Genomic DNA, 12,467 nt, shown 5'->3' on the forward strand with positions numbered 1-12,467 from the left:
ACCCATTATCTTTTAGAGCTCCATGTAGGGGTGCATGAGATTAGAAACTTCAGAAGGACATACGGCATCTCAGAGGGGACAAGGAGGCAGTTTTTATTTTTCATTTTGTCTCTTTCTGGCATTGTGTGAAATCTTAAAAATTGTCATGGGTTCGCTTTACATTCAGATGAAATAGTAACTATACCTAGTTTTATAAGTGAAAAAGAAAGAAATTTAGAAGACAACATAACACAAAAATATTTTCAGACATAATTATTCACTCAATAGCTTTGCCACTTGGCAGCTTGTCAGAAGAAACTACTTACAGATAGTCTTCGGCATTCAAAAACGAACTCAGAAGCAGCAATGAGCAAAATTGCTGATTATTTCTAAATGCAAACATATCCTATGAAAACATATGAAGAAATTTAGACAATTCCAATGTAGAAATGACAGGATGAAGGAAAAGAAGAGGTTGCTAATGTTAAGTTTTTGTTTGGAAAGGACTTCTGGTAGACTTTAACCTTAGAGGAGAAATACATTTTTTGTGTGTATCCTAAAAATGTATAAGTAACACTATCGTAGTGCGTCTCAAGATGTGGTCTGAGGACTTGTGAGGGTCCCTGGGATCATTTCAGGGCGTCTGCACTGTCCAACTTTTTCCAAGCACGCATCTGCATGAGGCTTGATGGCATTCATATTCACCAACTGAAACGACATACCGGAACAGAGTAAGTGCGGAAGCAGATCCAAGAATCCACCTCTCTTCTTTGGACACAGATATTAAAGACATGTGTCAAATGTAGAACAATGCTCCTCTTCTCACTAACTGTTTTCGCTCAGGAAAATACATTTTTTTTAAAAAACGTCATTACTTATGCTAACATATAGTAGGTTAAATTTTGTTTTTAACCAATAAGTAGTTCACATTTTTGCATATAGTAAATATTGAAAGATATAACCCACATAACCAAGAGGTCTTTGGAGTCCTAAATATATATTAAGAATGTAAAGGGTTTCCAAAACCAAAGTATTTGAGAACTGCTACACTAATATAATAGCTATATCACGTGTAATTTCCAATAAGCTAAGGGAAAAAAAGGAAAAAATTCGATCAGGACTTTTTTTTTTTTTAATGTTTATTTATTTTTGATAGAAAGAGACAGAGCTTGAGCAGGGGAGGGGGTAGAGAGAGAGGGAGACACAGAATCGGAAGCAGGCTCCAGGCTCTGAGCTGTGAGCACAGAGCCCACCTGGAGCTTAAACTCAGGAAATGTGAGATCATGACCTGAGCCGAAGTTGGATGCTTAACTGACTGAACCACCCAAGTGCCCCAGGGCTTTTTTTTTTTAAATGACCAGATTCTCACTAGTTAATTAACACATCCATCACTTCACATATTTATCATTTCTTTTTAGTGAGAACATTTAAGGGCTACTCTCTTAGCAAATTTTAATTATACAATACATTATTATCAACTATAGTCATCATGTTTTACATTAGACCCTCAAACCTTATTCACTTTATAGCTGAAAATTTGTTCAATCAATTCTTTAGAACGCAGAAAAGGGTAAAAAAATAACCCTTAAAAAAGCATAGTGAGTGGAAAACACAAAATAAAATGGCAAAAATAAGTCCAAATATATTAATAGAAATAAATATAAAAGGGTTAAATTCACCTATCAAAATATAATGTCTATTAGAGTTCCACAAAAATAAAATGACACAGAAAAAGCTAAAATAAAGGCAGATAATCACCTAAAGAAAGTCTAGGTTGACAAAACAAAATTTAAGCAAAAAAGCAAGAAAAAGGGGCAAAAGGAGCACTTCATGTTGAGAAAAAGAAAGTTCCCCAAAAATATATAATGATTATGAATTTGACTATAATTTACAACATACCTCACAATAAGTAGAACAAAAAATAAAAGAATCACAAGAAGAAATGTATACCATAGTAATACTCAGAAAGTTTAAGCGTAATTTTCAAACCAATACATCAAGAAGACAAAATTGACAGAGATTTGAATAACAACTTTAACAAGAAAATAGATCCAGAAATAGATCAGTTCCAAAAAATTAATACCATATGCACTCAGCCATCGTAAAGTTGATATCATATACACTGTCTCTAACCATAATGCAGTAAAACTGGGAATAAGATCCTGAATTGCACCTTTCCCACTCTTCCAAAAAAAACTGTATGAAAAAATTTTTAAAAACTTCGAAATAATTCATTAGTAACAAAAAGTATGTAATTATTAGAACACAAAAATACATAGTAAACATTATGTAATATGAATATAGAAATATTTAGAAGTAAATGTCTATTTTAAACTCCTGTATTAGAATATAATAATAATAATTAAAAATATATGAGTTAAACACTCAACTCAAGGAAGTAGAAAATAACAGTGAAACTCAAAGAAAAAGAAAGAAGTAAGCATAGATTAAAGAAAATTTTGATGAAATAGAAAACACATAAACATGCACACATATGTACACAAAACAGTGGATATCAGCAGTGCAACAGATAGGTCAATATTTGATAAAATAAAACAGACAAACTTCTGGCAAGACTCATTCATGAAAATAATAACAATAGGAATTGTTAAGACTATTAACAGACTTAATACTTTTACTCAAAGGGGAATAATGTGGACTAATAGTGGATAACATGTCAGTAAATAGAAACCCAGCTAAAATGGACAATTTTCTTGGAAATTAAATTTTTGAAAATCTAGTCATAGTCAAAATAAAATAAATAAATAAAACCTGCAAATAGCTGAATAAGCATTAAAGAAAACTCTCTCTCCAAGACAGTCACGATGCTAAGTATTTTTTTTTTACTAAATCTGAGAGTAATCCAAAATTCTTAACTTACACAAAATGTTCCAGAGAATGGAAATAGAGGAAAGGAATAGAAGAAGAAAAAAAGAATTTTATGAATCCCATCCAACAGTGTTTCAAAACCTAAGATGTTGCAACAAAGTAGCAAGTATCCCAGGAATTAAAGAACGGTTTAACATTTGGTGATTTATTTGTGTTAATTGTCATATTACCATATGGAAAGTGGGGAAAGTCATTCAATTGAAAGTCATTCAATAAATTTAATTCATGATAAAAAAAAATCTTAGGAAACATATTTTAGAAGGGAACTTCAATAGCCAAAAAAGAGGATTCATCTTATATCTGGGATCATGCTTAATGGGAAAAGTTTTGAGGCAGATATATTAAAGTCAGGCATAGGACCAGGATATCCACTGGTACTCCTAATATTCAACATTGCACCAGAGGTACCAGCCATTGTAATAAAATAGAATAAAAAATAAAGAAGTAGAAAAACAGTGAAGGAAAAGCCAACACTATCTTTACTCACATACAATGTGTTTGTGCAAAAGCCCAGAAGAATCTGCAGGCAATTTTTAAAATTAGTCTAGGAGTCCAGAAAGATTGCTAGAGGCAAACAAATGTACACAAATTAATAACATTTCTATATGCCAGCTATATCCAAATAAAAATATAATAACAATATTTCATTTAAAATAGCAATATAGGGGCTCTGGGTGGTTCAGTTGGTTAAGCATCTGACTCTTGATTCCGGCTCAGGTCGTGATCTCATGGTTCATTAGATTGAGCCCCGCATTGGGCTCTGCGCCGACAGGGCAGAGCCTGCTTGGGATTCTCTCTCTCCCTTTCTCTCTCTCTCTGCCCCTCCCATGCTTGCTCTCACACACACACACACACACACACACACACACACTCTCTCTCTCTCTCTCTATCTCTCTCTTTCTCTCTCTCAAAATAAATAAACTTTTAAAAAAGATTTTATTTTTTAAAAGTAAAATAAATAGCAATATATAGAGCACCAAGAAAGCCAGAAATTACCTTTACATAATGAGTAGAACCCATGGAGTCAGATCAGTTTGGTTTCAATTCATCTCCTTCAATAAGTAGCCTCATGACTTTGGTCAAATTACTCAATCTCTCCAGACTGATTTTTCTCATTCGGAAAATGGGAACAATAACTGGCACTTTTCTCAGGGAGTTCATATGAAGATTAAATGAAATAATACATGCAAACTACTCAAAATGATATCTGGCTCAATTTGTGTGGTAGTGGTAGCAACACTTTTTTTAGTGTTTATTTATTTTTGAGAGAGACAGAGACAATGCAAGTGGGTTAGGGACAGAGAGAGAGGGAGACACAGAATCCGAAGCAGGCTCCAGGCTCTGAGCCATCAGCACAGAGCCCCACGCAGGGCTCAAACTCACAGACCGTGAGATCATGACCTGAGCCAAAGCCGGACCCTCAACCGACTGTGCCACCGAGGCACCCCAAGCATTTGTAATAGACATATAGGCAAACCCCGTATGGAAAAAGTTGTATAGTTTTATTCACAGACACAAAAGAATTGAAATAGAAATGGAAAAATTTGGGTAGACAAGTCCATTATCTTGAAGATGTTTAATTTCCCCACTTTCTTCTATCAATTGAATTCATTTATAATCAAAATGCCAATAAGATTTTACAGAATTTGAAATACTAAATCTATTATTGTAAGGAAGAATAAAGGCATAAGAAAAACCAACATAATTTTGAAATATAACAAGAATACCAGGAATCAAAATATATTACAGAGTTATAGTAATAATAGTACTAGTTAAGGGAAAAGTCCGTGAAGATCAAAAACAATTTCTTGTGCATACATGAACTTGGAATGTGATAACATTGAAATAAGTGGGGAGTATTTTTTCAATAAATGGGACAACTGGTTTTCCTACGGAACATTACAAAAATAGATCTTTATTTCATATCATACACATTTCAAAGTAAGAATAAATTATTTTTACATTTCTAAATGTTCACAAAATTCAACAACAGCATCTCCAGTGGTTACAGTCTACCAGACATACCTCAGACAGGAAGGGACGGACAGACCACGCAGCTCAGCTCCGTTCCCCAGAAATTTATTTTTCTTTCACCACTACTCTGCTAGCCTCAGTGGGGGAGGGGGAAAGGATGATGCTTCTCCTTCACATGGGCTCAAAAAAATACACACTATTATTTTCATGACTATCTGTGTCATGACTAATGGGTTAAATAGTGGAGGAAACTGTCCAGGGAGACAGTAGGGAGAAAATGAAGCCGGTGCTGTGATCGAGCTGAGCCATCAGGCTCCAGTCTCAGACGCCCTCATATTCCCACCTACTAAGCTGCCTACTGACACTTCTGCTTTCCCTCCGGTTCAGTGGGAAAAGGGACCCTGCCACAGTGCAGTCCAACCCATCCGGTTGTGTTTAAGTCCTATCTCCTCCCACTTTCTTAAGGAACTTCAGAAAATTTAGCTTTTCTGTAGCTTGCTGTACCGGGCCAGGGTGGGGAGGGCCAGAGGTGGGGGTGAGGCTACTCTGTTCCTGATGAGATGGCAACACGTTAGCTCCTTCAACGTGCACCACACATCCACAAGGAAATCGGGGAAGACAGGGCGAGGTTCTTGTTGCTACCTCATTTTCACTTAAAAAAAAAAAAAGCGAATTGTGTTTTGTTTTGTTTTAACCTACATAAAGAGAATTTTTTCCAACTTATCCTTTACTGAATACTAAAGGCAGGATCATGACAGAAGTACATGAATTTCAAACTGATCTGTAAAGATTGCTATCATAACCATGTCCACTTGTAGGTATTAACTAACTGTAGCTGCTTCCTCGCGGCCCAGACGTTACAAACAAAAGTCTAGGGAGCCAGCGTGCCCTCCAGGGCTATCCTGACAAAGCACACAGCACGGCTTAATCTAAGTCACGGGCACTTTAAAAAAGAGCTCTCTCCCTTCTTTTCCCAAAGAGGAATCTAGTAGCATTTCTTACAGTTAATTATCTGTTCTCCTCTTTTTAATTGGAAAGAGGCTTTCAAGTGACTCATAACAAAAATTTGACCTCAGTAAAAACAGAAAGCTAGGGCAATTGTTAAACAGTGTGGTTTTTTGAACAGTTAATACTATTTTCATCCTTATAAAATTCCAACTCTGTCAAACAAGGAAGGTGATATAAGCCAAGAAATACATATCCTACCACTTTCACTTTTATGATTTTGGAAACCATTAAATAACTGAAGAAAAAAAAAAAGAAAAGATGAAATGCAGCCAAGTAAGAGAGAGAATGGGACTCTGTGTCTTTAAGCGAGGCAGAAAAATAAAACCCAATCATTCCAAATGTATTGCTTTAGTCATCTGGTTTCATTCTATTAATGACCTTTAACATCTGCAAAAATATTGTGAAAAGCTAATTTTGTTTGTACTGAGGTGGTGCAGAACAGTTTCTGGCTGTCACTCTAGGATATGCTATAAAATAAAATTGTCTTTCTGGGAGTCTGACAAAAACCTACTGTACGAATCCAGTTTATTTACAACATCTAGGAATGAAAAGAAAACACAATTTTACAACATGCCAACATGCGAAAAATGAATAGTACTTACACATTTGTGTGTATGTGTATTAGCAATACACATACTCCTATCTCCCAAGATTAAAGATTTTTTAATAACATTTTATGACACTCAACAAAAATTCTAAGCAGCAAACCTACTTCTCGATAAACGTTATGCTATTAAAATATGAGAAAGCGTTATTCAACATAATATGTTTTGATTTACTGCAGGAGCTCTTAGAAGGGCGAAATGGACTCATTTCCTCGGTTTGACAAGCCTTATGTTTCTATTACTTAAATAAGAATCTTTGTAAAGAGGTAGTGTCATCAGGGTTAATGTATTGACTTTATATCCTTAGAGGCCAAGGTTAAAAATATGCCAAAGAGCCATCAAAAAGAATAAATCTAGTCATGCTGGCCTTGTCCTTATATCCTCATTCTCAACTACACTATCCAATTTTGTGAATGATTTGTGGACCCTGCCTAGAAGTGTCTGGGCCTCAAGAATGTAGAGCTTTCATGGGTCAGGAGTTTGATGAGCACAGTAGGCCCAGCTCAGGGACCATAGAATAGTGGATGTCAACTCTGGGAGAGGACTTGAAACCATGTAGCCAAGCATGCCCTGAGGCCACACACACGGATGCTTGATAACTTTTAATACAAAGGAATTCACTACCTTTTAAGGTGGCATGCTATCTTGAGAAAGCCGTCAGAAAGTTTTCAAAACATTAAGCTGAGACATTTCTTCTGGAAGATCTCCGTTGGGACAACAGACAATCCCCTGCTTCATCATCATCATCCTTTGTATCATCCTTTGTATTTGAAAACAGGTCAAATTTGTCTGGTTCCATTAACATGTGGCCTAATGGCCTCACTTAAGATCCACTCATTATCAGAGATTTTCAGCCAGTTACACATAGATGAGTGTGGACTAAGAGATAAATAGATGGTAAGTGGACCTGCAGGTATAGACATCCTGAAAAATGATCACTGAGTCAGAAGACTATCACTTTCCTTGACTACGGCATCAACATCTTGGTAATATTCAGTACCAATTGGCAGATACATCACAGCATTTACCCCTACTGAGTCGACCAGCCAAAACCACTAAGCCTTTTACAATAAGTGCCTAAACTTATCTCCTGAATCTGCGATGATGATTTTCAGGATCTAGCTCAGAACTTCACATCATGTGTTTGAAGTTTGTTATTATTCATTTGGACCGGTCATCCCAGGAGGTTGTATCTTATACAGAACTGCAAGGAAAAATACTCAACCTTTCCGGCCATTCGATCCTCGACATCACCCAACACCCTGTCAAGAGCACCCAAGGATGGGGAAGGAACCCACACTTACCCAGTGGTAATTACATGAGAGTTCCCCCCCCTCCCCCGTTGTCTTTACCCTGTTTTATTTTGGCCTCCTAACTGTAGTCATAATATAGGAAGTTTCAAAGTTGCACTGAGTGGTGCCAAATAAATACCTGAGAGGTAGACTTCTCTGTATGGGCGGGGAGAGGCAAAGCCCTACAAGCAATCTTCAAGTCAGCTGACATGGTTTCGAGATGAATAAAGCTTTATTTTAACCTTTCCTTTCTGGTCACCTATTCTCACTCCCCTCAGTAATCATACCCCAACATTTTTGCAACAGCACAATGAATGGACTTGAGAGTGATGTATTTTCTTTTCATCTCCAAATATGTACAGTTTCATAATGGGCCATCTGTCATTTTGCTATTCCATGTAGACAACAATGCCCTAAAGTTTTGTTGTCATAGCAACCACACCAAAGTATCCAAAGCAAACTCTGTAGTCTTTCCTACTCTCAGATTCCACACAACATAGGGAGGGGGTGGGGCTAAAATTTCAGAAAATTTAAGTTCCTAGCATTTGTTACCTGTTCACAATTAATGCTCAACCTAGTGCACCTCAAACCTCAATGAACTAGATTATAACATTTTTTTTTTTTAAGGAGGAGCAAAACTGTCTTCTGTAAGCTGTGATTTATTTCATTTCAGGTTAGTTTTGTTAGAGACAAGTTAAGTCTTGGTTTGAATTCTGGAGAGATACATGTAGCAATCAAACCTTCCTTTTCACTTTGCTGAAGACCAATTTTAGAGGAGGCAAGAAAAAATTCAGCTCATTGTTCATATTCTTGTCTCCCATCTCATAGCATCCAGAGTGCCTGTGCCACATTATAGCAGGATAAAGAAACCGCAAGTGGATTCTGTGAAGAAGGCGGAGGGGGGGAGCACAGTTTTTAATCTTGATTTACTTTATTTCTTTTTTTCAGAGACTATCTTTTACTTATCTTTAACTTCTTTCCTGTCCCATAGGCATGGAAATGATTCATTTTCTTTCCCTTTCATTTGCAATCTTTAACAGCTTTCCCAGAAGGGGTGTCTGCATGGCACCATGTGATACTGTTTCATAGGGAAATAAGTTGAGTCTCCTTGCTCTTCTTTCTAATGTCTTTCAAGCATTTTTTAATCATTTTTCTTCTTATTTCTTAAAAAATTAAGAAACTGGAAGTCGCCCAAGTAGGAGGAGGAAAGGAAACAAGGTGTAAGGATATTACAGGCCATCGCAGAAATGTGGTCAAGGAATACAAGGAGGGGGGCTGTAGGAGTGAAGAGAAAGCCACTGATTGCAGAAAATACCTTAGGGTAAGCATTCATGCAACAAGATGGCGGGCACTGTCATTTGCTATGGAAGGAACACAAAAATGGGTACAATACTATCCTGGCGACTGAGGGTGTGGAAAGTGGACTCTTTCACAGGCAGGGATGAAATAGATACAACTATCTGATAGGGTAATTTGGCAGTATATGTTTTTTGAAATGTAAATACTTTTATTTCATTTTTATTATACTTGCAATACATACTCATGATTCACAATGTTGAAAAAGAAAGAAAATATATTTAAAAAATATTCATAGTCTCACCACCTAAAGACAATCACTCTTAATTTTGGCATGCACTTTTCTAGATTTTCTCAGCTATGTAATAACATAGCTGTTTTATATATATATTTAATATATATATAATGTCTATTTAGATATAGCATCTATGTAAAAGCTTATATTTATGTGTACATATAAATTTATATATATTCATATATATTTATATAAATATTATATGTATGTGTGTGTGTGTATATATAGCCAAAAACATGTTTTATATACATATATATATGTATATAAAATAAAATTCTGGATTGTCTCCCTTAATATGATGACACAATACTTTCTACATTAGCACAGATGTATAAACATCATTTTTAAAAATTGTGTGACTGTCTATAACGTGGTTATACCCTAATTAATATCCTCTAAACCCAATGCTAAACCTTAAAAAAAATGGTATCCACTAGCTTTTCCACTTTTGAATTCTTTTCTTAAAATATATTCACCAAGTGGAATTAAGATTTCCAGGATAAAGAAATTGTATCAAAATCAGTGGGTGCCAATTTACATTTCATACCAGCTTTTCAGAATACTTTTTGGCATTCTGTTTTTCTTGTCCTGTGGCTGACGTATGATTTACTGAGTATTAGAACCACATGCCCAGGTAAATCCTTCCGGGGTCTTCTAGAGTCTGCATTTTTTTGCACTCTTTGTCTCAAGTCACATCTACCTTAATTTTATTCATTCCTACCACCTTTCTCAATCAGTTCACTAAAAGAGTGAAATGCTCCCAATGTTTTTCATCTTCTAGGGACTTCATTAACATCTTGTGAATGTTCCTTCAAGTTTGATTGAACAAGGGCGATTTTCCTCCGGACAACTGATAGAGTTCGAATATGCTGGATCCGGTATTATTTTAGATTAATTTAATCTTCATGCTTTCAATGTTCAGCCCCTGATCTATTTCCTCTGATGGTCTGCTATAACAATCCAGACTTCTTAATAAAGATGTATCCCCTGCAGTGAAGGCGTGCTTAATAAATAATAAAAATGATGTTGTCCTTTTCCAGATGAACATCCTTCTGCAGAACATGGCAATCCCACTCTATCTTAAGCTCATCTGAGTAATTAAGAAAATCCTCAGGTTCTGCTATGGTATCAAAAGTGTGCCGGAACATCTAGTTCTCCTGGATACTTTTCTGGATACTCCTGTGGTTTACTTTTCATGCACACCCTGTGAGTTTCATGCAATCCTCTACTGTTTTCTGACACCACAGCATACACAGTGAGGTCCAGCACCCAAGGTCCTTGGATCCCAGAGATGACTGTGGCTTTCCCCTCTTCTTGTGGCCAACTATCTGCCATAGAGAGTCCTCTTTGTGCTACTTGTGCCATGAATGCTTCAAGAGTCACTTTACTAAAATAGACGGAAAAATATTCTCGGCCCAATAACATCACAGTCTGCAGCCTGAGGCACAAAATCATGTTGACATTTGCCTTCAGTATATTTTAGAGATTTTCTTGACACACTCCTATTATTTTTATAAGCTATTTAATGGAACTCATTTATCCCACGTCTTAGGTAGAAACCTTGGGGGTCTGGACTGAAAGATCATTTGAGAAAAAGCATACTTAAAAATCGCCGCCTTGACTTTCACCACCCATCGGTATATTCCTTGCCTTGAATCCCCTAGAATCCTCATAAAAATCAGTGCTTGAGTTGCTGATCCCACATCCCTCTAAATAAGCCTGGTAGTGTGTCTGATCCCATAACATGCACAGTTGGGGGTCTGCTTGTAGACACCCACTGCATAAAGCATTTATACATAAGGAAATCTGTGCAATCCAGAAATGCGATACTGAAAGCTAATTTGTATGGAATGCTTGAATGCTTCATCTGCACAAAGGGAAGACATGCAGCTTAGACGTGTTAGTCAACTTGTCCAAAGGGAATGACAAAACTAGGATTCAAACTGAGATCTGTTGACTCTGGAGGCTATGCTATTAACCTCCACACTGCTCTTGACATGCGCTAAAGAAGAATATTATGAGGGGTTCAAAAGAATGAGATATTGGTCATTCTCAGGGTAGTGGTCTATTGAGGAAGTATAACTGAACTTGGCCCTTGAAGGAGGAGTAGAATGCTAAAATATGGAGACTTGGAGACGTATGTAGGCTTAGAGAAGATTCAGATTAAAATCCTGAAAAAGAAGGATTCTAAGGGATTATCTAGGAGATGTTAAAGGAACTAAGAACTTTAGGTTTGTGAACAGGAAGTTAAGACAATCATGTTACCATGATATTCTTTCATGAAGGGTACTTCCCCAGAAGGCAGAAAACAACAAAGCTTGTAAGCTAACACATTAGAGATTTTAACCTTTAAAAATGATGAAACAGAGTGATAAAGTAACAGAATGTTTTGCCAGTAAAGACAGACATATCGTCTTGAAGGGTTTAAGGGGAACAGGCATTCTCAAATTCCCCATGGAGACCTGGAAAAGTTCCTCAGTGTGGGGTTATCCAAGACCAAGAGTGCAAGTCTCCCATTCAGACAGACTGAACTTCCTCTTTAGAGGGGGAGATGTAAAACAGGACAGTCTGTTCTAAAAGGGTGTTGGCAGTTCATGCATTTGACGTTCATGCACCTGAAGCCTTCAAGTGATACAAGTGGCTATGTACATAAGCTTGTCTATATGCTTTCATGCTTGTATACATGTATTTATGTATATGTGCATGCAATTGAAAACATCATAAGTTACTCTTTTTACAGCACTTTACACTGATAGCACGGTTTAAAATGATAGAAACCACGTAGGTAGCATTACTCAGTCTTTCTTTGGAAAAGGCATGTCTCTCCTTGGAAATCTATGACTGAGGTAGGGAATCATGAGCAATATAAGATACCAGTTAACCTTTATACCTAGCTCTGCATTCTAAACCAGAAAAATAAAGGCTGCTGAACACATTCATCTCACTGCTTCAATTACGTGAAGTGGATAATCAGTTTAGCACTGTAAGGAAGATACTGAATATGTGTTGATTTTTCTTTGGTATTGATTGCTGTGCTTTGACATACTGTTCTCGTTATTATGCTCCGAGGCACCACCTGGCATCATTGTCTGTCTTTCCTCACATGTCACGTGATCATCCTTTTTGCAG

General features: G+C 36.6%; 1 long non-coding RNA gene across 1 annotated transcript; it reads left to right on the forward strand.

Annotated features, from left to right (window-relative positions):
* Positions 1 to 8,266: 8,266 nt before the first annotated feature.
* Positions 8,267 to 10,253, forward strand: LOC125156064 (uncharacterized). Its single transcript, XR_007148460.1, has 3 exons — positions 8,267 to 8,420; positions 8,925 to 9,068; positions 10,120 to 10,253. It is a non-coding gene; the product is annotated as an uncharacterized LOC125156064 (long non-coding RNA).
* Positions 10,254 to 12,467: the final 2,214 nt, after the last annotated feature.

This window comes from Prionailurus viverrinus, chromosome F2 (assembly GCF_022837055.1).
Source record: "Prionailurus viverrinus isolate Anna chromosome F2, UM_Priviv_1.0, whole genome shotgun sequence".
Taxonomy (NCBI): Eukaryota; Metazoa; Chordata; class Mammalia; order Carnivora; family Felidae; genus Prionailurus; species Prionailurus viverrinus.